This window comes from Lissotriton vulgaris, chromosome 9, assembly GCF_964263255.1.
Source record: "Lissotriton vulgaris chromosome 9, aLisVul1.2, whole genome shotgun sequence".
NCBI lineage: Eukaryota > Metazoa > Chordata > Amphibia > Caudata > Salamandridae > Lissotriton > Lissotriton vulgaris.
In genome coordinates, this window is record NC_141697.1 from 1,240,293,518 (window position 1) to 1,240,316,350 (window position 22,833).

At 49.4% G+C, this 22,833-nt stretch overlaps 1 protein-coding gene across 1 annotated transcript in view; it reads left to right on the plus strand.

Moving 5' to 3' along the window:
• The window catches only part of NISCH (nischarin), a 173,523-nt gene that overhangs the window by 13,846 nt on the left and 136,844 nt on the right, over positions 1 to 22,833 (plus strand). The window lies entirely within an intron of this gene.

Here is a 22,833-nt window from a genome sequence, read left to right on the forward strand (position 1 = left end):
CCCTGCATCACTGGTACGATGCATCCACCCAGACTTCACAACCCTGCATCACTCGTACCATGCATCCACCCAACCTTCACGACCCTACATCACTGGTGCCATGCATCCACTCAGACTTCACGACCGTGCATCACTGGTACCATGCATCCACCCAGACTTCACGACCCTGCATCACTGGTGCCATGCATCCACCCAGACTTCACGACCCTGCATCACTGGTGCCATGCATCCACCCAGACTTCACAACCCTGCATCACTGGTGCCATGCATCCACCCAGACTTCACGACCCTGCATCACTCGTACCATGCATCCACCCAGACTTCACGACCCTGATTCACTTGTACCATGCATCCACCCAGACTTCACGACCCTGCATCACTTGTACCACGCATCCACCCAGACTTCACGACCCTGCATCACTTGTACCATGCATCCACCCAGCCTTCACGACCCTGCGTCACTGGTACCATGCATACACCCAGCCTTCACGACCCTGCATCACTGGCACCATGCATCCACCCAGTCTTCACGACCCTGCATCATTGGTGCCATGAATCCACCCAGACTTCACGACCCTGCATCACTTGTACCATGCATCCACCCAGTCTTCACGACCCTGCATCATTGGTGCCATGCATCCACCCAGACTTCACGACCCTGCATCATTGGTGCCATGAATCCACCCAGACTTCACGACCCTGCATCACTGGTGCCATGAATCCACCCAGACTTCACGACCCTGCATCACTCGTACCATGCAGAAGCCTCTGGCCCCGTTTCCAGCTCCTTGTTTACCTGCCTGGTGCACTCTCCAGAGACGCTGCTGCTATTTCCAGAGCTCTCCTAGTTGCTGTCTTTCTGTGCTGCTCCACTCATGTCCCAGGGCGCCCTAGCGCCTAGAGACCGCAGTCAGGCTTGGAAGCCTTGCACCTGCCTCTTTCTTTCATCGATGCATCCACCGCCTCCCTGCCGTGCCGCCTTTAGCTGTTCTAGTTGTTTGTATAGCATCTGGTGACATATGTTTTACGTGATTATAGGTCATTTTGTATTTCCATATTTCTATGGCGGTACTGGATTGTATATTACATTGGACAGCAGTATGGTGGATGATGTCATTAGTGATGTCATATGGGAGGTCATAAGCAGTGCATGTTGAGGGCGACATTTATACTTAACCCAGTGAACTAGAACTGGTGGATTTCAGTGTTTGAGTTTAGAAATATGTATTTTTTTAATTGATATTTTCACCCAACTGTAACTTCACCTTAACCTTTGTTTTTTCAATGAAAACATATGTATTTCTCGGCTCCTCCTTCCGTTGTCTGTCCTTTGCTCAAGCACTGTTTGGTTTATTTAGGGTCTGGTTGTAGGCTTGGCTGGAGGGCCCTTCTTGTTCGGAGCTCCACATGAGCTCCCTTCTAGTTCTTGGCTCGGCTCCTTGACAGTTCTTGGCTCGGCCATGGGGCCCGTCTTGTTCGGAGGTCGGCTTGAGCTCCTTTTAGTTCTTGGCTCGGCTCCTTGACAGTTCTTGGCTCGGCCATGGGGCCCGTCTTGTTCGGAGGTCGGCTTGAGCTCCTTTTAGTTCTTGGCTTGGTCAGATGACCCTTCTTGTTCTGAGCTCCACATGAGCTTCCTTCTAGTTCGTGGCTTGGCTGGGGGGGTTGGGGGGGTGTCTGTCTTCATTGAACCGCCACTGGTGGAGTAGCTGTCCATTGCCGTGATTGTACAGTGGTTACCACTCTGCTGTGTGTGATCCGGCTCTGCCTGGTTCTCACTATGTGGTGAATAACTCCGGTTATTGGAGCCTCACAGGTCTGCAGAACTGTAAGAAGCAAATTATATTTAAACCTACCTATTATTAGCTATCGTAAATACAATGTATCTCCCCAGGCCTACGTTTAGTCTGAACAGACCCGCTGCACGCGTCCTTGGGACAGTTATAGCTCATTTTACGCTCTTCGAAAGATGTTGAGGCTGCACAAACTGATTTGAGGACTGTGGATACGCCACCTAGAATATGGTGAGTGTTCTTGTGTATGTTCCAGTTGGAACTGGGGGATCTGTCCTACAGAGCTACAAGTAGCAAGCACGGCTACCTGTCTGCCCGTGTGTCTGTGCTTGATATCACTTCTCGCGTGTCTTTGTCCTTCCCTAAGGATGACTGTACCGGGTTCCTTAGTCTTAAGTCTGCGTTTGTCTGTATGTCCAAGAGGGCTGGACTCGCAGCAGGATTTCAGGATCTCCACTGACTAAGTAAACGCAAATGAGCGTCCTGCCTGGGTCAGCCCAGCAGCGCCTACGCGACACCCCTTCGGTCTTCTAGGTCCTTGATTCGCTAGTTCAGACGCCATACTTTAAGGGTTTTATGTCAGAGCCTAGGTTAGCTCCAGTGTTCAGGGGATATCAGCTGTTATCCGTATTTTGTGTATGTGGTAGGTTGGTTTGATACCGGTGTGTAGGTACAGAATGGGTTGGTTCTTGTCAGAGTTTCGGGACATTCGCACAGGAGATACATTTCCATACCATAAGTCTCCGTTCAACCCCTTTACAAAGTTGGGGCAGCTAAGAAGCTGGCCTAGCCTGCCCTAAGTTAGTCGCGGTTTGCATACAGGGGGGGGGGGGGGGGGGATGTGAACTGAAAAGCTGAACTCTGGCCCATCACTGAGAGGGTTCATAGATCCAAAGTCTTCCTCCGCATTGCACAAGGGGAATCTGTGGCCGGTGTAAGTGATCCGCTCCCTGGCTGGTTAGGACCCGGATTAGGAGTCCTTTTTAGGTGGAGACTGCGCAGTGCATGCGCCGCTCTGCCAGCCATGTTGTATTGGAGTATTGACTTGAAGCCCCGCCCACTCTCCGCCCATATTTGTCATTGGCTTGTGTTATTGTCCTTCGTATATGCTGGCTTCTGATTCGTTATAGGCTTGTTAGTACCTCCTTACTACCGTCTTCATTTGTAACCTCCCATGAGGGCGGACCCTTTTACTTCGGTTGTTACAAGGTACGTCTTATTTACTCTGTAAGCACTATTTTCTTTAATGTTTTTTCCTACTGCGGGCACTTCATGCTTTCCTGCAACATTCAGTGCACCTCATACACTTTTTACTGGAAGCTTTTACAAAACAAAGCATTTGTTTGTCAACTTGACAAACAAAAGCCTTTTTTGGCAGAAGCACCCCATACCGCGCTTTCACTTTAATAGCGGCCGTGGACTTTTCGTTAGACACGGCTCGTCTAAAGAAAGCGGTGTGGCCTTAACGTGAAAGCGCAGCATGGGGCGCTTGTAAATAACAAGCATTTGCAAAGGAATGGGTCTCGCATTTTAGAAACATTTACCTGTTGGTGTTGTAAATGACGATGCCTTTTATTATTGCAGGGTTTTTAAAAACAAATAAATGGCTTGGTCATGTACAATGCCAATAGCTCAAAATCTTGCAATTGCGAGACCTACTGCATTGCAAATGCTTGTTCCTGGTGCTTCCATGAGAAGGAGGACAGTAAGCCCATCTGGGTCCAATTCTGGATGTCTCATCCCCTGAAGAAGCCATCGGGGGACCCTTCTGTTTGGCCCCTCCTAAGATAGCAAGATTGGCCAGAAAGTTTTATAGGAATCACTGACAATAATTCTGCTGTCAACCGGCTGGTTTCTCACTTCATAAGTAAGCTGAAGAAACCTGGACTGCCACTGAATATCCAGTCCAAACACTTCTAGATTAAGGATCACAACCGTGGTCCGTCGCGGCCGTGGTGGCTTGGTGACAGGCTGCACATAGAAGCCCATTAGCAAGGATGTAGCACTGTTTCTTAAATAGGTCTGCACTTGGAGGTGGGTATCAACTCACCAGTGCTTAATTTGAGGTGGGGTTGAAGGAAAAAGGCCCAAGAGCACTCTTTTGTTTATTTTTTATTTATGAAGATTAGGGGTGGGTGGAATGTTTCCTTCCCTCCACAGAATTGGTGAATTTGGTGACTCGACATTGCTCTTGTACCGCTGAGTTCTGGTAAAGTTCCACCAATCACCACGTGGAAGAATTTGTTTCCCACAAGGCTCCAGAAATGCGCAAGCGAGATTTGGGGCCCCTTAGTGCCATTTTCCAGCGGGGTCAGAGGGCTGCTTTTAAGTAGAGTTTCTTCTTGAGCGACACCAAAATCTACTCGAATGGCCATGTGTTCTTGCGCACTGCATGGTGGCGCTCCAGTTGATTTTTTTTTATTGCTGCTCTAGTTACTGGCACTATATTGCAGCATTGCTTGGCAGTTCGGGCTGAACTGTTCCCACGAGGCACAGGGTCAAGACTCGTTTGCATATGCCTGGGTCTGAACTGTAGTGACGAAGTGAGCTAAAGAACGATGAAGGATTCAACCCAGATCTGTGACTGGGGGTGAGTGTCTGAAAAGATTCAACGCTCCGTCCATCATCTCCTTGTGTTTGCTTTGTTTGCCCTAAGTTGGCAGGGTATGCCCAGACGTGGGTCCCTTGCTCCTTGTGCCACTGGATTCAAGCTAGCCTGGCTGATGAAGGGTGTTACCCCAAAACCGGTCCCAGGATGCTTGTATCCGGTTCAAGAAAGACCTGGCTTGGCAGTCCAGGCTAGACTGTTCCCATGAAGCACAGGGTCAAGACTGATTTGCATATGGCTGGATCTGAACTGGGGTGGCAGTGGGCCCGATTCACAGAACTAACTTAAGACGAAATCTTAAACTTACTACTTTTGGTATTCACAGAAGTTAGGATTTTGTCTTCAGTCTGTCTTCAGACAAAATCCTAACTTCTGTGAATACGGAAAGTAGTACGTTTAGGATTTTGTCTTAAGTTAGTTCTGTGAATCTGCCCCGAAGTGAGCAAGGAACGAAGATGGATCCAGCCTAGATCTGTGACTTGGGGCGAGTGTCGGAAAAGTTTCAGCGCTCCGTCCATCATCGCCTTATGTTTATCATATTGCAGCATGACATGCATATTTCCATGAGTTCTGCGCACCCCTAATCTAGCTCAATGAAGCATGAACATACCATAATAAAGCATAGCTTGATAAACTAAACACATACACATATCCCAACAATGAACACAAAATAATTCAATTATGAACAAAAGTCTGGATTTCCACAAAGCAGAATTTGCAGGGTAATTATAATGAAAAAATATGGGCGTGCATATGCAAATACTACTGAGCTCAATCGTAGTCCTCCACTTTCTTGGGTCTTCTCTTTATAAGACTCCGTTTGGACATTCTTTCATCAGTACTCTCCTAAGAATCTCCAACCAGCATTCGCCATCCCAAATCATTACACGGAGTGACTTTTCTTATATTCCGCTACTTCCCATCTTTCAGTCGCACACTGTTGACATTTGCTTCATGTGTCTCCATAGGGCTTGACCATCTGGAAACGCCCTCCTTCGAACTTCCTGTATTACACTTGTTCACTTGATCCCCTTTTTAGAGCCTTATTCTTGAATTATGCCTTTGACCATACCGATCTTCTATCGTCTATCAACCCCAGCTTGAGTCATTCTATCCATCCAAGCAGGAACAGCAGCACACACTACCCTTCCTTTCAGTAAAAAGAACGGGGTCTCACCAGTGACTCAGTGTTGTGTCTTCCTGTAGCTCCGGAAAATACTTTTCACTTTGTGCTTCCTATTCAAACCGGCATGCATAGCCAATTGGCTGCATTCTCCCAACACTCGATTAAATCACTCCACCAGACCGTTTACTCTGGGGTGATAAACAGTGGTTATGGGATGACTGATACCCCCTTTTTTTTTTTTTTTTTTAAACTTTATTGGTAGGAAGGAATAATGGTCAATCAATTGCATACAATCATTTTGTAATCCTGTAGTTCGTACATCTTTTCTGTGCAATAATTCGCGGGCTACAATTACGTAATCAAGACATAGTTCCTGCCGTGACATGGGTCTCGTCTAAGCTTTCGACATGTTCCATCTGTTCACAACGTGCATTACCTCGATGACCCCTCTTCCCTATTTCAGTGATGGTTATGTCTCCCTCCCCTAACTACTAAGAACAAACTCCCCAACATACCCCCCCAACCCTGTGTCATCACATCCCCGTAACTCCCCCCACAGCTCGTAGTCACCTGTGCCGCTGATCGTATCACAAGAAATGTTCAGGCCAGGGCCACCTGTATACTCATGTTACATGCCTGAGGCCACCCCCTTTCAGTTGGTCATTCACTCCTCCTCCCCCTCGGAGTCCGATTCCTCTCCTTCCGGCAAGGGCTCACAAAGTTCCCCTCTGTACAAGTTCCATGCCGCCCAGACTTTGTTCCATTTCCTGGGCGCCGCTCGAATCACATAAACCGCTCTCTCTGTTACCATTAGGATGTCCATGTTTTTAGCCCACCTATTGGCGGTGGGTGCTTCTTGTGCCCCCCATTTCTGTGCTATATCCCGCTTAGCCACGGTCAATGCCAGTGTCGCCCAAATCAGTTCATATCTACCCAGGTCGTTCGGGTCCCAAATGTTTAGAAGGCATTTACGCGGTTCAGGCAGGACTGAAAGTTTGAGGGCCTGGGAGATGGATCGGAGCACCTGTCTCCAGAATTCACGTATCTGGGGGCATTCCCATAGTGTGTGGAACAATGTCCCTTCCTCCCCGCAGCCTCGCAAACAGTAGGGGTGTGTTGCTCTTTGTATTTTGTGCAGCAGTGTTCTGGTGTAATAGATGCGGTGTAAGATTTTAAGTTGTACCAGTCTGAGCCTACTAGAGATTCCCACCTCCTTTGGGGAGGCCAGGGCCTCATTCCACTCAAACTCGTCTGTATCGCCTAGCTCCCCCTCCCATTTCTCCTTAAGTTTTAGCGTCGGGTCTTTGAGGTTGTTGATTAGCTTCTTGTACGTGAGGGAGGTGGCACTCTGGAGCATGAAGTCAGTTAGCAATCTATCCTCCAAAGGAGAGGAGTCTGGTAGTGTGGTGCCGGCCGGGATGGCCTGTAGTAATGCATGCCTAATCTGGACATACCTAAACGTTTCTGTGGGTCCGAGGTTGTATTGCTGTTGCAACTGTGGAAATGGTAATACTGAGTCACTTTCCCAGAGGTCTCCTATTGTAGAAATACCTATCGAGTCCCACCGGTCAAACCCCTTACAGCTTCTCAGATTCCCCAGCGCTTTCGTGTCCCACAAGGGTGTCATTTTAGTGAGTCGGCCTGCCCACCCCAGACGGGTCTGCGTCACGTGCCATAGTGCCGCCGTGTGTTTGGTCGGACCGATCAGGGCCTTCAGTTGTGACTTGTTGTAAAGTACGGACAGCATACAGTCCGTCCCCAGTTGTGACCAATCCGCCCGATAGGCCGGGTCGTTCTTCGGGGCGTGGATCCAGTAATTTATAATCTTGAGTTGGGCCGCCCAGTAATAGAGCTGAATGTTGGGGAGCGCTATGCCACCCTCGTACCAGCTCTTTACCAGTTTGTCATATGCTATGCGCGCCGGGCCCGTGTTCCAGAGCAGGACCGTGACCAGTGCCACTATCTGTTGAAAATAACGCTGCGGCACCAGGTGCGGAGTGTTTTCCAGTACGTAAAGGAGTCTTGGGAGGGCCATCATCTTGTACAGTGCCGCCCTGCCCAGTAGGGTCAGGGGGAGGGCCGCCCAGTGCTTAACATCCGCTCGCAGGCGGTCTATAGGCGGTTTTAGGTTGTTTACGAAAAATTCTGTTTCCTCGCTCGCGATGATGATACCCAGATACTTGAAAGAGGCCGACGTCTTAAGCATAGGACAGTTCCCCTGTAATCTCGGCTCTGGGCCTTTTAATGTGTATATGGTGGATTTCGACCAATTGAGAGTGTAACCCGATGTGCGCCCATGTGTGTCGCAAAGATCTAATAGTGCTGGGATGCCGGTCTCGGGTGTGGTCATGTATATGAGCATATCGTCTGCGTATAGCGAGACTTTGTCCTCCCACCCCTCCTCCCATTTGATGCCCGCGAATAGTGGCGTTGATCTGATTTGGATGGCCAAGGGTTCAAGTACCAGCGCAAAGAGCAGGGGGGACAGGGGGCAGCCCTGTCTGGTCCCCCTGCCCAGTGGGAATCTAGGCGATGTGTGGCCGTTGGCCACCACTTGTGCCACGGGTTTCGTGTAGAGCAGCCGTATCCACCGAATGTATTTTGGGCCAAAACCCATGCGTTCCAGCACCACAAAGAGGTATTCCCATTCTACTAGGTCGAACGCCATTTTGGCGTCGAGGGAGAGGATTACCGCTGGTTCCGAGAGGAGGTGCGCACGGGCCAACACTCCGTGGACTCGCCGGAGATTTAGCGCCGTACTCCGGTGGGGCATGAAGCCCGACTGGTCAGGGTGGATTAGGGTGCTAAGATGGGGCATCAACCGGGTAGCCAGAAGTTTAGCTAGTATTTTGGCCTTGATGTTCAGTAATGATATCGGGCGGTATGAGGTGCATTCTGTCGGCGGTTTTCCGGGCTTGGGTATTGCTACAATCGTCGCTGTGCGTTGGTCCAGCGGTAGCTCTAGTTTGTCTCTACTCTCTAAATACATAGCTAGCAGCGGGGCACTGAGGTCCACCGCCATGGACTTGTACCATTCTACCGGTATTCCATTCGGGCCCAGTGCTTTACCTGACTGTAACGCCTGGATTGCCAGCTGGATTTCATCCTCCGTTGGGTCTAGTTCTAGTGCGTCGCTATCCTCCTGTGTTATGCTAGGTATGGTAGTGTCAGCAAGTGTTGCCCTCGCCATTTGTTGTGTGACCCTCCGTCCCGGTGTATAGATGTCCTGATAATGACGAGCCAGTTCGCCCACTATTGCTTCCGGGTGTACCAGTGTCCGCCCATCCTCCGTATTGAGTCTATGGATACCTCTCACTCCACTCCCTCTCTTGTCCAGCCACGCCAGCATTCGCCCCGCTTTGTCGCCCACATCATAGATTCTATGTCTAGTGTTCGCGATGTATCCCTTCTCTGTCGTTTTGAGGTGGGCTAGGTATTGTTGCTGCCGGAGCGTGAGTGTGTGTATCGTGGTCGGGGAGGGGTCTGTCCTATGAGCGTTATTGGCCGTATCCAGTGCAAGTTCTAGGTCTGTAAGTTCCTTCCGTGAGTCCCGTTTGTGTCCCGTAATCGCGGCAATGGCCGCCCCCCTGAGAACAGTTTTGTACGCCTCCCATAGTATGGAGGGTGACTCCACTGTGCCCGTGTTTTCATTAAAATACAGAGACGTTGCCAGTTTGAGTTTCTTCCGGATCTTGGGGATTTTCAGGAAGTTGGGGTAAATTGGGTATGGTCGTGCATTTCGCTTCCCTCCGGTGGCCAGTGATAGGACAATCGGAGAGTGGTCTGAAACCCCCCTGGGTAGAGTGTTTAATTTTTCTACCATATCCAGTCCCAAGCCCAACGTCATGAAGTAGTCTATGCGAGATAAGCTGTTGTGTACCGCTGAGTAGTAGGTGTAGTAAGTGGTTTCTGTGTGCAGTTGCCGCCCGAGATCCACAAGGCCCATGGCTTCCACAAAGTCTGACAGTGGTGCAGTGCCTCGCGGTCGGGTTCTAGAGGGAAAAGTGTCCTTGAGTGGATCCATGACTGCGTTGAAGTCTCCCCCAACAATCATGTCGCCATCAGGGAGATCAAGAAGGAATTTGCCCAGAGCTGGTAAGGCCACCGAATGTAGGGCTGGTGGAATGTATACTGAAATCACATTTAGGGTCCTGCCCTCCCACTGTCCGTGGATTGCCGCAAAGCGACCCTGATCGTCTGCCACACAGTTGGATACCATAAGGGGGGAAGATCTTCTCACCAGTATGCCCGTTCCCCTGGAGCCAGTAGTGAAGTCGGCGTGGATCGCCATTGTGTACCCACGTCTGTCTAAGGCTTTGCAGGTGGATCCCGTGAGATGGGTTTCCTGTAGGAGGACCACATCCGGGTTCTGCCGTTTTATGGCCTGGAGGACCAAGCCTCTCTTGATTTTGTCACCCAGGCCCCGGACATTCCACGTCAGTATGCGCAGTGGGGGAATCGTGCCGGTTGTGGAGGGGCCCTCCGCGGGCGTGCGATTAAGTGGCCTGGCCATTGGGTTGATGAGGGAGTCTGGCACACAACGCGTGCTGCGGCTTAGCCCATGCTATGACTAGTGTCGTGTCGTGTAGGGGGCCTGCTGATGCCAGGGTGATACTACTGTGTAGGTGGTGAGTGATGACTATAAACAAGAGTAAACATTTCAACAAATAAACTTCAGTCCCTTCCCCCCTCCCTGCTACCCTGCTCCACGGACAAACTCCCGCCCGCATCCCCAACTTTGCAGAGTGCTTCAGCCCTCCCCTAAACATCTTACTTGCTCGTAGGGTTGGTGAGTCCCCTCTGGGCACTGCCTGTGCCCACCCTACTCAGCTACGTCCGAGCCACGGTTCCGCGGCCCACACAGTCTCAAGAAACAATACAGGTAAATGTTACACCGGAGCCGATTGTCCTGAGTCCAATGGATCCCTCTCGAGGTCGGAGTCAAGTTCTGTCTCGCCTCTCAGGTGTTGTCGGTGGGAGGACTGACTGGGCGAAGTCCGTTCATTTTGGTGTCGCGGCTGTTCTCGCTGTGAGCGGTGTCGTCGTCCTGCTGGCCGCCAGCCCTCTAGCCATTCTTGAGCCACCTCCGGCGTGTCAAAAAACCAGGTCTTCCCCTCAGCCACTATCCGAAGTTTAGCCGGGAACATCATGGAGTATGGCAGCTCTCTGTCGCGCAGTGCTTTCTTAACCTCCGTGAAGGACTTACGTCTCCTGGCCACCTCTGCCGTGTAGTCCGGGAAGAACGCTAAGGTTGCATTTTGAATCTGTACTGGCGGTGAGTTCCTCGCCGCCTGTAATATTGCGTCTCTGTCTCTGAAGTTGAAGAGCCGTGCTAGCACCGGTCTTGGAGTCGCCCCCGTCTTGGGTGGGCCTCCCGGGACCCTGTGCGCTCTCTCTACTGAAAAGAAGTGCGACAGACCCTTGGGCCGGAGCTTGTTCTTGATGAGGTCTTCTACATAGAGGTCCATGGCCCCCTTCCCCTCCGTCTCTGGAAGCCCAAGGATACGCACGTTGTTACGGCGTGAACGCCCTTCCTGGTCGTCCAGCTTGTCGTGTAGGAGTTTAGTGACTTTTTGCATCTTTTCCATGGCCAATTGGAGCTCTGAGGTGTCTTCTACGAGTGACTTCGTGACCACTTCCACCTGCGACACCCTCTCCGCCATTTTGTGGAAGTCCGCTCGCAGCAGTGATACTTCTGAAGAGATGGCACCCACCGTGGTTTTTACTTCTGTGAGCGTCTTCATGATGTCTTCCAGCGTTATTGTCGACGTCTTTTCCGCTACCTGGGCCTGGCCCGTGGAGGGTCGCCCTGTAGGTTGTTGCTGCCCTTGGTGTCCATAGGCGAATTTATCCAATTTGGTTTGTGCGGATCCGCTCCTGAGGCCTTTTCCCGCCATAGTGCTGGGGCCTGTGGGTGTCAGGGATATGTTCCAGGTGACTGCGGCTTGTGGGCCGACGGAGGTCACCGAAAAGCGTTATCAGTCAGCCAGGAGTAGGTCCCACTGGACGGTAGCGCAGAAGTCTAGGAGCCACCGCTGCGTACCGTGTCGTTGTCCCCGGTTGTCTCTCTCCGAGACGGAGCTGTCTCTGCGGTCCCCCCCCTGCTGTTCTGCACTGCACCTTGATCCGTGCGCTGGACTGGCCGCCGTGCGATGGGCACCGCTGGTGTGTTGACGCTGCTGACGGCGGGCCCGGGGGCTCCCCTTGCGTTCTTCGCTACTGCCCGGTGTTGCGCCGTCCCCCCGGGGCACCTGCCGATTGTCGTTTGTTCTGGCTCTTTGTGCGGGACCTCCGTCTCCCCGCCTGCATGTGGTGTCTGAGATTGCCCCCAGTAGCGACGCGGCGCCAGGTATGTCTGTTTTCGGGGGGGGGGGGGGGGATTTGCTGCAAGGCGATGTCTCCGTTACGCGTGGCCCAGGCTGGGGTTACACTGACCTCTGCTTCGGTCCGGTCCTGCGTGGCGTAGGCGGCAGCCTACTTGTCACCGGAGGATTCCGCTAGTAGTGGCAGGCTTGGTCCGAAGGTAGCGCTATGCACCGGGGTGCGATCACTTTTTCCGGCCGGGTCCGTCTCACTTCCGCCGGGGCCGAGACTCTACGCAAGGCCGGTGCTTCGCCTCCCGCTACAGGCCTCAACTCGCCTCTCGATGCTGCTCGGGCTCCGGTGCTCCGATTTTTACGAGACTTGGACCGGTGACACCGCTTGGGTCCCGGACTCGAACGCCGCCGCTTCAGGCGCGCTTGATGGCGGATAAGTATGACGGATTTCTGAAAAGGCTGCAGTGCCCTCGGGAGCTCTCACGCTAAGCGGCCGCCATGCTTGGCTGCTAGCCACGCCCCCCCGATACCCCCTTTTTTGAGGAATATTTCAAATTCCTCGACAGAAATTTTGGCCTGATATCTAAAATGACAACCTCCATGACAACCTTTCCGCCTAAAGATATTTTCACATAAGGAAAGCCGGTTAGAAGCCTTTATTTCCCTATAGAATGCTGCCTCTGGCAATTTTTAGAAAAACAATACAGCATCACTGTCATACCTGCTGTTATGACCAAGCCCGTTGAACAGGACGCTGGTATCGGAACTACCAACCTATCACACCTTCCGATCTATCACCCACTTCTAATAACTCTTCCCACACAGATCTAAATTTGCTCACCTCTCCTTTTTCATAATTTTGAATGAACTCTTTACATGTCAACTTAGTCAGCAACAACTGTAATGCTTTGTCTTCCAACAATGCCTTCCTCAATTCATCCTCCAAAAGTGCTCTCCTACACGATTCTTTTACCTGGGCCATGAAAAGAAGAGCACGCGTGCTCCGAGGAGCAAGTGGTGAGTGTCACATGCCAGCAGGAGTGGCTACAATATGGGAAACATACTTTACAACGCATGTGAGAAATTGCATGCCATTACAACATGGTCATTACAACAACCGCATTGTTACATTGCAAACCATATACCATATACTAGATACTGCGGCATGCGCCGAGAATTACGATTTTTAAACTTTAAACAAGATCGTTTTTACTAGCACTTCACAATTAGAAGCAGAATGTTTATAAAATTTGAGCAATAACTGTGCCACTTACTCCCTTTCCCTGGTCCAACGCGGGAGAATCCCGTTTGCTGTGGAGGGAATTGGGGCTACTTCCGGGTTCGAGGGAAGTTTGCGTTTGAGCGGCCCCTCCCTCCTCGACAAAACCGGATGATACACAAGACGCGCAACAGACGCGCAACAGACACGCCCGTCTGCGCCAGACCGGGCCCAGGGGCCAGGCACTCTGAAAGTCTGGACCGCCAGAAGAGGAAAGAGTATTCAAGAGAAGACCTAATGAGACTGAATAATCCTATATCACATAACTGTAAAAATAACTTGAATGTCGATGGGAAGTTTTTAAATTGCCAACATTGTAACTTCAACCTCACGCATAAGAATCAGTTCAATAATCTGGTAAGAAAATGGTCATTAATGCTATTAAACTGCCGGTCTATAACGAAACATAAATACGAAATCTATGACATCTTAAAAGAAAGAAATCCTGATATACTATTTCTTACAGAAACCTGGTTGAATGATAGCTCGGACCCCGATATCCTAGATACACGCCCGGAGGGTTACGAGATCCAAAGGCAAGATAGAGAACTTAGAGGAGGGGGAATCGCCATAGTTCATAAAGCCTCCCTGAAGTGTAGTATAACGGAAGCAAAGAAATGTGAATCACTGTTCTTCAAACTCTCTGCAGCTGATGATGTAACAATAGCGGGCTTCCTAATTTACCGCCCACCAGGTTCAGCGACACAGTTCATAGAAAGCCTAGGGGAGCAAATGGTACAACCAACCCTACGATATAGGAAGCTTCTTATACTTGCGATCTAAACTTACACTCTGATAAGAAAGAAAATAAGGAAGCCCAATCTCTATGTAGGGATCTCAGGGCAATGATCTCTTTCAACAGGTGAAGAGCGCAACTCACCAAGGGGGCCACACTCTTGACCCCATATTTGCCAACCGAGAGGATATAGAAGTTGAAACACCGTGGCCGATCCCTTGGACAGACCACTATTTGATCCCCTTCTCAATATCTGTGACTAGTACAAGGACAGAGGGATCCAGTATAAAAACGACACATAGGAAATGGGCAAGTTTCAATCCTAGCACCTTTTCACAAGCACTGGGGAAAAATAAACCTGTCTTAGGAACAAATATAAACAGGGTAAAAGCTCAGTTTGAGGAATGGATAACAGATGCTATCAATGAGATAGCACCCTGGATTACTAGGAATCCTAAGAGACAGAAGGCATCAGCACCTAGGTACATTGAAACCCTTGCTAAAGCAAAGAAAGAGTGTAAGAAGCTAGAGAGAAAGTGTCGCAATAACTTTTGCAATATAATCAAAGTCTGCTATAAAAAAGAACTAAAAAAGTACCATGCTTTAATTAAGGAAACTAGGCGCAAATTCTACACCGTAAAGATAGAAAACGCGAGCAGCTCCTCAAAAGAAATGTTCTCTATACTAAAATCGCTAAAAATCTATGAAAATCATAAGAAGGAAGAAACCCCCTCAGTGGAAAAGTGCAACAAAATTGCTGAATACTTTGAAGGCAAAGGGGCTAAAATATACAGCAGTTTCCCAATCGAAGCAAGACCGGGTAGTAGTATAGAACCTAGAAAGGAGTTTCTAGGAGAAAGACTCAATTAATTCAAAATGATAGAACTTAACGAACTTAAAATAATTGCCAAAGGAATTAAATCTGGATCCCCACTTGACCCGGCCCGTCCAGACAAACTACTGATGGGAGCAGATCTTATCGCACCGTACATCTCTGAACTAATTACCACATCCTTTCAGAAGGGGGAAGTCACTAACTACTGGAAACAGGCAATAGTGCGTCCATTGAAAAAGAAACCATCTATAGATCTAGCAGTTTTACATAACTTGCGACCTATCTCACTGCTGCCGTATGTCGCAAAAATTGAGGCGAAACTAGTAAACAAACAGCTAGTAGCCCATATACAAAACAATAACTTACTACACCCATCTCAATCTGGCTTTAGAGCTGCCCACTCCACAGAGTCAGCTTTGTTATTGGCCACAGACACAATGAGACAATGGGTGGACGCGGAACAGACCACTGCAGTAATCCTTTTGGACCTAAGTGCGGCCTTCGACAGCGTTTCACATAAGCTGCTTCTGCACAGACTAGAAGAATGCGGTGTAGAAGGCTCTGCTTTACAATGGCTATCATCCTTTCTATCATCTCGAAGTTTCCAGGTACTGCAACAATCACAAACATCGAAAAGTGCGACACTATCCCAAGGAGTCCCACAAGGATCAATACTGAGCCCCACGCTCTTCAACCTATATGTAGCACCCTTGGCTGAATTGGTGGAAAAACATCAGGTACACATCGTATCATATGCTGATGGTATCCAGCTGATTGTAACACTCTCTGGAAACAACAAACGGGAAGCGCTCAACTTCTCGAGATGCTTGGAGGACGTGGCAAAATGGATGTGCAACCACTGTTTGAAGTTGAACGGAAATAAAACTGAGGTGATGATAGTGGGCAAAACGCCAAACATATGGTCCTCTGCGTGGTGGCCAGAAATATTAGGTCCCGTACCCACACCAAAGACAGAGGTTAAAAATTTGGGAGTCTGGCTAGACACCAAATTGTCTATTGATGCCCAGATACGGAAGGTAGTGGGCAAATGCTTTGGCACCCTAAAAACTCTAAGGAAAAACCAGGACCTACTCCCATCCGACACGAGGAAAGCCATAGTGCACGCTCTGGTAAACTCCCAATTAGACTATGGGAACGTATTATACCTGGGAGCACCAAAAAAGGGGCTAGCCAAGCTACAGTAGGTACAAAATGCGGCAGCTCGGCTAGTACTGAGTCTTCCCAAAAGAGCATCTGCAAGGAAAGCTTTGAAGGACTTACACTGGCTGCTGGTAGAAAAAAAAGAGTGCAATTTAAGTCACTGTGTTACTGCTATAAGATTCTTGCAAAAAAAGGACCACAATACTTGCACCCTTTAATAACATATTACATCCCGGCCGCAATTTGCAATCAGAAGGAAGGGCGCTGGTAAAAATGTTCATAATACGGACCTCTAGAATGGGGCAAGGTCCTTTAGAAACCTTGCGGCAAAATCATGGAACAAACTTCCTGAAACTCTAAGAATGGAACAGTGTGAAACCACATTTAGGAAACAACTGGAAACACTGCTCTTATCCTCTGTGTTGTGATGGAAACAACGGCAGTAGCGTCTCCCCCATGTAAGCTTCTGGGAGCCGCCTCTACCAATCTCCTAGTATCGAGTCCATTTAGAGTGGGGACACGCCGGTTGGCGTAACCAGGCGCTCTAGAAATGAATAAAATAAAAATAATAATAAATTACCACGCAAGTCGTTACAACGACTTGCTGTAGGGGGCGCGCTGGATTTTGGAATAGTGTAATTTACTATTCCAAATCCAACACCTTCTCCCCCCCCTACAGCAAGCCGTTACAATGATTTGCTGTAGGGGGGAGAAGGTGTTGGATTTGGAATGTAACAATGCGGTTGTTGTAATGACCGCGCTGTGATGGCATGTGTTGTATTCGCATGCGTTGTAACATGGCCTATTCCTACTCGATCCCTCGCAGCCCTACAGTCTATGATCTCTGACCCTCACACACCGGTTTCGCAATACACAGGTGCTAATCCACTGTCACGACTGTTCCCTGGTTGCCAGGTGTCACACATTCATTTGTTGGAGAACAAACTAAAATTACGAATAATGGGGAGCATAATTTCCCCCTCCCATTTAATGCAATAGCTAAGCCTATGTGCTTAAGCGAACAGTCCGTTCAGCATCAATACGAATGCCGCCCATCGCATGAGGCGAACACGACTGAGCGCCAGAGAGTCAATATTACAACAATTGGTTCCTTCGGGTGTAACACATTTCTTTTAGTCACTCATAATTATATGTAGTGTACAATCAGAATCCAACACCAATTATGTATTTATGCACTACTTTATGAATTATAGTCATTCATAAATACTCTTTTGTAATTATCAAAAAGGCTGTACAATAAGTGAAAAAGGTGCAATTATGTGACATTTAGTGCTCAGTGCTGGCGGCGCAAAAGTGAACAGAAATTATGCAATACTTATATACAAGGAAATATACAATAGTTTAACTTTGGTCTGTGCAATTTCGCATATACCACTGTATACGACATAAATCAGTTTTCCGCACAGGGTATTGGGACAACAGATCCAACTATTCGTCGACGTTTCGACCCTTTAAAATGCGCACATGTGGCGTCAAACACGGGTCTTCTTCAGGACTGGGAGGGAACGATACAGCCTTCAGGTCGACTGATTAGGTGGTGTAGCTTGAATGGTTTGAACTGCATGTGTCTGTCTGTAGTGCGTGGAATACTCCCACGATGGTTATTCTTATTTTGGCGCTGTACTCACTTTAGTCCTAACTGGGTATTGGGATTACTCGTGTACCCAGTCGTGTTTCACCATATGGCTTGACACTCTTACTCGATTAACATTGCAGAAGGAGATTTTCTTCCTTCTTAGCGTGATCCAAACAGCATTAAATGAAACAGCGACAGAGAGGGCAGTTCTCAGTGGTCCGCACAGTGCTCCCAGACCAAGGGGTCTCCTTTGCCTCTTGCATTCCATCCTTCTTGGCAGCTTTAGAAATGACACTCCATAGTTGAGGTTGAAGTAGAAGTCTTATTCCAAGCACACGCATAATGTGCCATCCCTGGCAGGCACAGCTAAGCATGTGCTGAGCGGTCCGTCCTGAAATGTATGTACCTCATCTAGAACACTGAAGCAACAACCTCCAATAATAAAGCATAGCTTGCTAACCGCAAACAGGTTTGGTTTCGTATGGTAATTTAGTTTCTTGCTCACAGTTGAACACTACGTTGACATGGATCCAACTTTGGTAATGATATGTCATTTCAATGGACCCGTGATGTTTGGCATCCAGACAGGAAGGACAGTCAGTGAGTGACAAAGAGAGCCCAATCTGAGCTCCTAGTGGCCTTACTGAATCACAGAAGGTTGACTGTGTTTAACTTGGATATTATAGTTTTCCTTCAGGAACCTCAGGGGCGTAGGATTAGTCGGGGCGAAACACGTGTCAGTCGTGTTGTCTGCTCTGCACACCTCTTCCTTTCAAGTATTAACCAGCTGTTCCCACATCTGCCTGAGTTGAGATCTAGTAACGTCTGATTCATTCTTGATAGGTCGTGTTAAGACTCTCCGCACTCGCGCCTCCGCGGACTGACTCTCTGCGCTCGCGCCCCACACTCCCACAATGAGACCCTACGGAGGGTCTTTGTGAACCGGGCCCTAAATGTTTCTTGTTGGATTCATGTCTCAACATTCTGCGGCTTGATTTTATTATATTTTGCTATCGCATTGGCTATGCCTTCTAAGGGATAAAGGATTGAGATACCGTGGCGACTTCCCCGTACCAGTCTTCAAGCCCTGAGGAAGTCCGGACGGTGATGCCAAGTGAAGCACTTGTCGGCTAGAAGATCTTTAAAGAAAGGAAAGTAAAGAGCAATTAATGGAAGAGTCCTGACATGAGCTTGCTCATGTCCTTTTGTGTGTTTGCATGGATTTATGACTATATTTGGGTTTCTGTGAACTTGCAGTGTGCCTGCCCCCTTCCCTCTTAAGGACCTGTGGACTTCTTGAAATGCTCTTTGGTAGACTATAGGAGTTAGTTTGTGCTGACCTAACTCTGGCCACCTGTATTATTAGGAGTAACTCCACAGCAGATGGATGAAATCAAAACTGCTCAGGACTGAAGGTGGGTGACTATTGGCAACGGGTCGGCTACAGGTAAGGCTTGTGCTCACTTCCGTACAAAGATACGTCGTGAGAGGTAAGACATGGAACAGCCACCAGAACTGGCTCCCTGAGCCCAAACTGCACAATCTTTAAAGACCTAGATTCACTTTACTCCTCCAAGACCAAAGCATGCCATCACTTGAAGTAGAGGGGTTTGTAACCCAAGGCCCCCCTCCCGGCCCACCCCATGCTCCCAAATGCAGACTAACACCAGTCAGGTAGGGCCTGGTCAGGGCTGAGACACCGGCCTGTCACCTTGTACATGTGAGGGACGACCCTGGCCTGTCTGGCACCTTGTACATGTGAGGGGCGACCCTGGCCTGTCTGGCACCTTGTACATGTGAGGGACGGACACCGGCCTGTCTGTCACCTTGTTACATGTGAGGAGCGACCCTGGCCTGTCTGGCACCTTGTACATGTGAGGGACGGACACCGGCCTGTCTGGCACCTTGTACATGTGAGGGGCGACCCTGGCCTGTCTGGCCCCGTGTACATGTGAGGGGGGACACCGGCCTGTCTGGCCCTGTGTACATGTGAGGGACGGACACCGGCCTGTCTGGCACCTTGTACATGTGAGGGACGGACACCGGCCTGTCTGGCACCTTGTACATGTGAGGGACGTACACCGGCCTGTCTGGCACCTTGTACATGTGAGGGACGTACACCGGCCTGTCTGGCACCTTGTACATGTGAGGGGCGACCCTGGCCTGTCTGGCACCTTGTACATGTGTGGGGCGACCCTGGCCTGTCTGGCACCGTGTACATGTGAGGGGGACCCTGGCCTGTCTGTCACCTTGTACATGTGAGGGGGACCCTGGCCTGTCTGTCACCTTGTACATGTGAGGGGGACCCTGGCCTGTCTGTCACCTTGTACATGTGAGGGGGACCCTGGCCTGTCTGGCCCCGTGTACATGTGAGGGGGGACACCGGCCTGTCTGGCACCTTGTACATGTGAGGGACGGACACCGGCCTGTCTGGCACCTTGTACATGTGAGGGACGTACACCGGCCTGTCTGGCACCTTGTACATGTGAGGGACGTACACCGGCCTGTCTGGCACCTTGTACATGTGAGGGGCGACCCTGGCCTGTCTGGCACCTTGTACATGTGTGGGGCGACCCTGGCCTGTCTGGCACCGTGAACATGTGAGGGGGACCCTGGCCTGTCTGTCACCTTGTACATGTGAGGGGGACCCTGGCCTGTCTGTCACCTTGTACATGTGAGGGGGACCCTGGCCTGTCTGTCACCTTGTACATGTGAGGGGGACCCTGGCCTGTCTGTCACCTTGTACATGTGAGGGGGGACACCGGCCTGTCTGGCACCTTGTACATGTGAGGGACGGACACCGGCCTGTCTGGCACCTTGTACATGTGAGGGACGGACACCGGCCTGTCTGGCACCTTGTACATGTGAGGGGCGGCACAAAGAGCTTGGTGCGTTGCTGACCTCGCAGAACAAGTCCGCCTGCCCATGTTCCCCTGCTGTCCTCCCATCTACATTCAAGCCCACGACTTTCCTCTTGGTGCCAGAGGCCGTTGGCCCTTCCTGTTTCCAACAGCAGGCCGCCTCCTCCTGCCCTTGTGGGGCTTCCTCCCAGGCGGCTTCCACTTCAGTATTAGTTGAGGATGTGGTTTTAAGTGAAGGAGGCCTGTGTTGGACGGACTCTCGCGGAGCCTCTGTTCTTCCAGCTGTGGCAGCAGCTTGGTAGAGTTTGCTGGTATGATTTATTCAATCTTAGCTCAGCTGGCCTCAGATCTATGGGTCTTGCAAAGAACATCTTTTATATACGCCTCCATATGTTAAATATATAGGAAAGACAGTGGTTCCTGTGGAATAATCTACTGTATACTTATGATACAAAAGCAACAGAGAGGGTTAGGTAATGGCAGAGGGCGAAGGAACCACTAACACAATGGTTTCAGTGCAACATATTTTATAGATTTTCAAACAAAAATAGATATATACATTGTAAATCAAAGAAACATTTGTGCATTGTGTCCCAAGTGAGAGCGGGAACCTAAACCTAAGTGACAATGTGAGTCTTGTATACAAGGTTTCCACAATTTGTACAAGTCGACCATTTATCAAAATGATTCTATGTGATCCGCTGTATACAGTGATGCGGGCTGGGAAATGGTTCGCCTCTTCGGTTTGTCGGCGGCGTTTCGACCCTCTAATCAATGTGGGGTCTCTTCGGGACTATTGATGAAGGGACATCTATTGGGGAAAATAAAAAGAGCATGAAGCCCATATACCGGCACGAATGCGAAAAATGAATAAAAAGGCTGCGTGATTGAAGGGGTACCTGAAAATGCAACTGCGCAGCCTCGTGAAAATGATGTGCCACACGTGAAGAATAAAGGAAAAGAGGTTACTGGCATGACGACCCGTCCGGGCACTGGGAATGTGAGAAGAAAAGAAGAAGAATAATGCGGTTACCAGTCGGTGTATAACCACTCTCTGTGTGATATAGTACTGGTGCCCCAGGGGTTCTTACCTCAATGTGAGGGAAGGCTGCCAATCCGATCATGTAGGTCGGCCAAGGAGGCTTTGTGAATATTACGATACGGCCGTAGCGGTGGGGAATCCCATTGTAGGGGATCAGTGGCAATGCACTGCGGGTTTCTGTGGAGATTTAAAAATAGAGGTGGGTTGCATGAATGGAACTCAGCGGGAAGGGAGATGGGCCTAAAAGCACCAATTCTTACCGGGATTGATGATTGGAAATAGCGGGACAGCGCTTTGCGTATGTGTTCTGCAAAGCCGCTTCAGTCCGCTTTGTCGGGTGCAAAGACAGGGATACTCGCCAAGATGGTGTTAAATAGAGGGTTTCCCGCCTTTCAGTCAAGGTAAAAGGCAGACCTGGCTAGAGAGAACCACTACACCGAGCAATCCGGTGCCCGGTTTCTGTGAAAGGTAAAAAGTGAGGAAAGACCTCAGTAGGAGGTTAAAGTGAAATAAGAGTTTTCAAAGTGTGGCGCATCGATGGTGCTGCTGAGCTGTTGACAATTGAAGATGCACCAATAATATGTACTCAAAGAAAAGGTGAGTATCATGTGTACCGCATGAAGTAGCAGAAGTCAGAATACAGGCGTGTTCATATGTGGCTCTCAGTCATTAAAACGTGTTAATCATACAATGGCGTGACCTCATATATGTTGCTCAGGTCTTAACAGTTTCCACATAGTTTATTGGTGTACAATCACCCAGGTACACATATTAGACATCAAAACACATGGTTGGTTCCCCAAATAATTCTGTTAGTTGCGAGCAAGTGGGTCTAGTCGCATTGCACATGGGCGTGAGTGACGCCCAACCCTTGGTGAGTATCCCTGTCATTGTGCCCAACAAAGCCGACTGAAGCGGCTTTGCAGAACACGTACACTGGGCGCTGTCCCGCTTTTTCCAATCATCGATCCTGGTAAGAATTGGCGCTTTTAGGCCTATCTCTATTTTTAAATCTCCACAGAAACCCCAGTGCGTTGCCACTGATCACCTAAGGGATTCCCCACCGCTACGTCTGTAGCGTAATATTCACAGAGCTTCCTTGACCGACCTACATTATCGAATGGGCCTCTTATTATTTTCCCCAATAGATGTCCCTTCATCAATAGTCCTGAAGAGACCGCATTATGATTAGAGGGTCGAAACGCCGTCAACAAACCGAAGAAGCGAACCATTTCCCAGCCCGTATCACTGTATACAGCTGCTGTTCACATAGAATCATTTTGATAAATTGTCGACTTGTACAAATTGTGGAAACCTTGTATATGACTCAGTGTCACTTAGGTTTAGGTTCCCGTTCTCACTTGGGACACCATGCCCAAATGTTTCTTTGATTTACAACAACGTATATGTCTATTTTTGTTTGAAAATCTATAATATGTTACACTGAAACCATTGTGTTAGTGGTTCCTTCACCCTCTGCC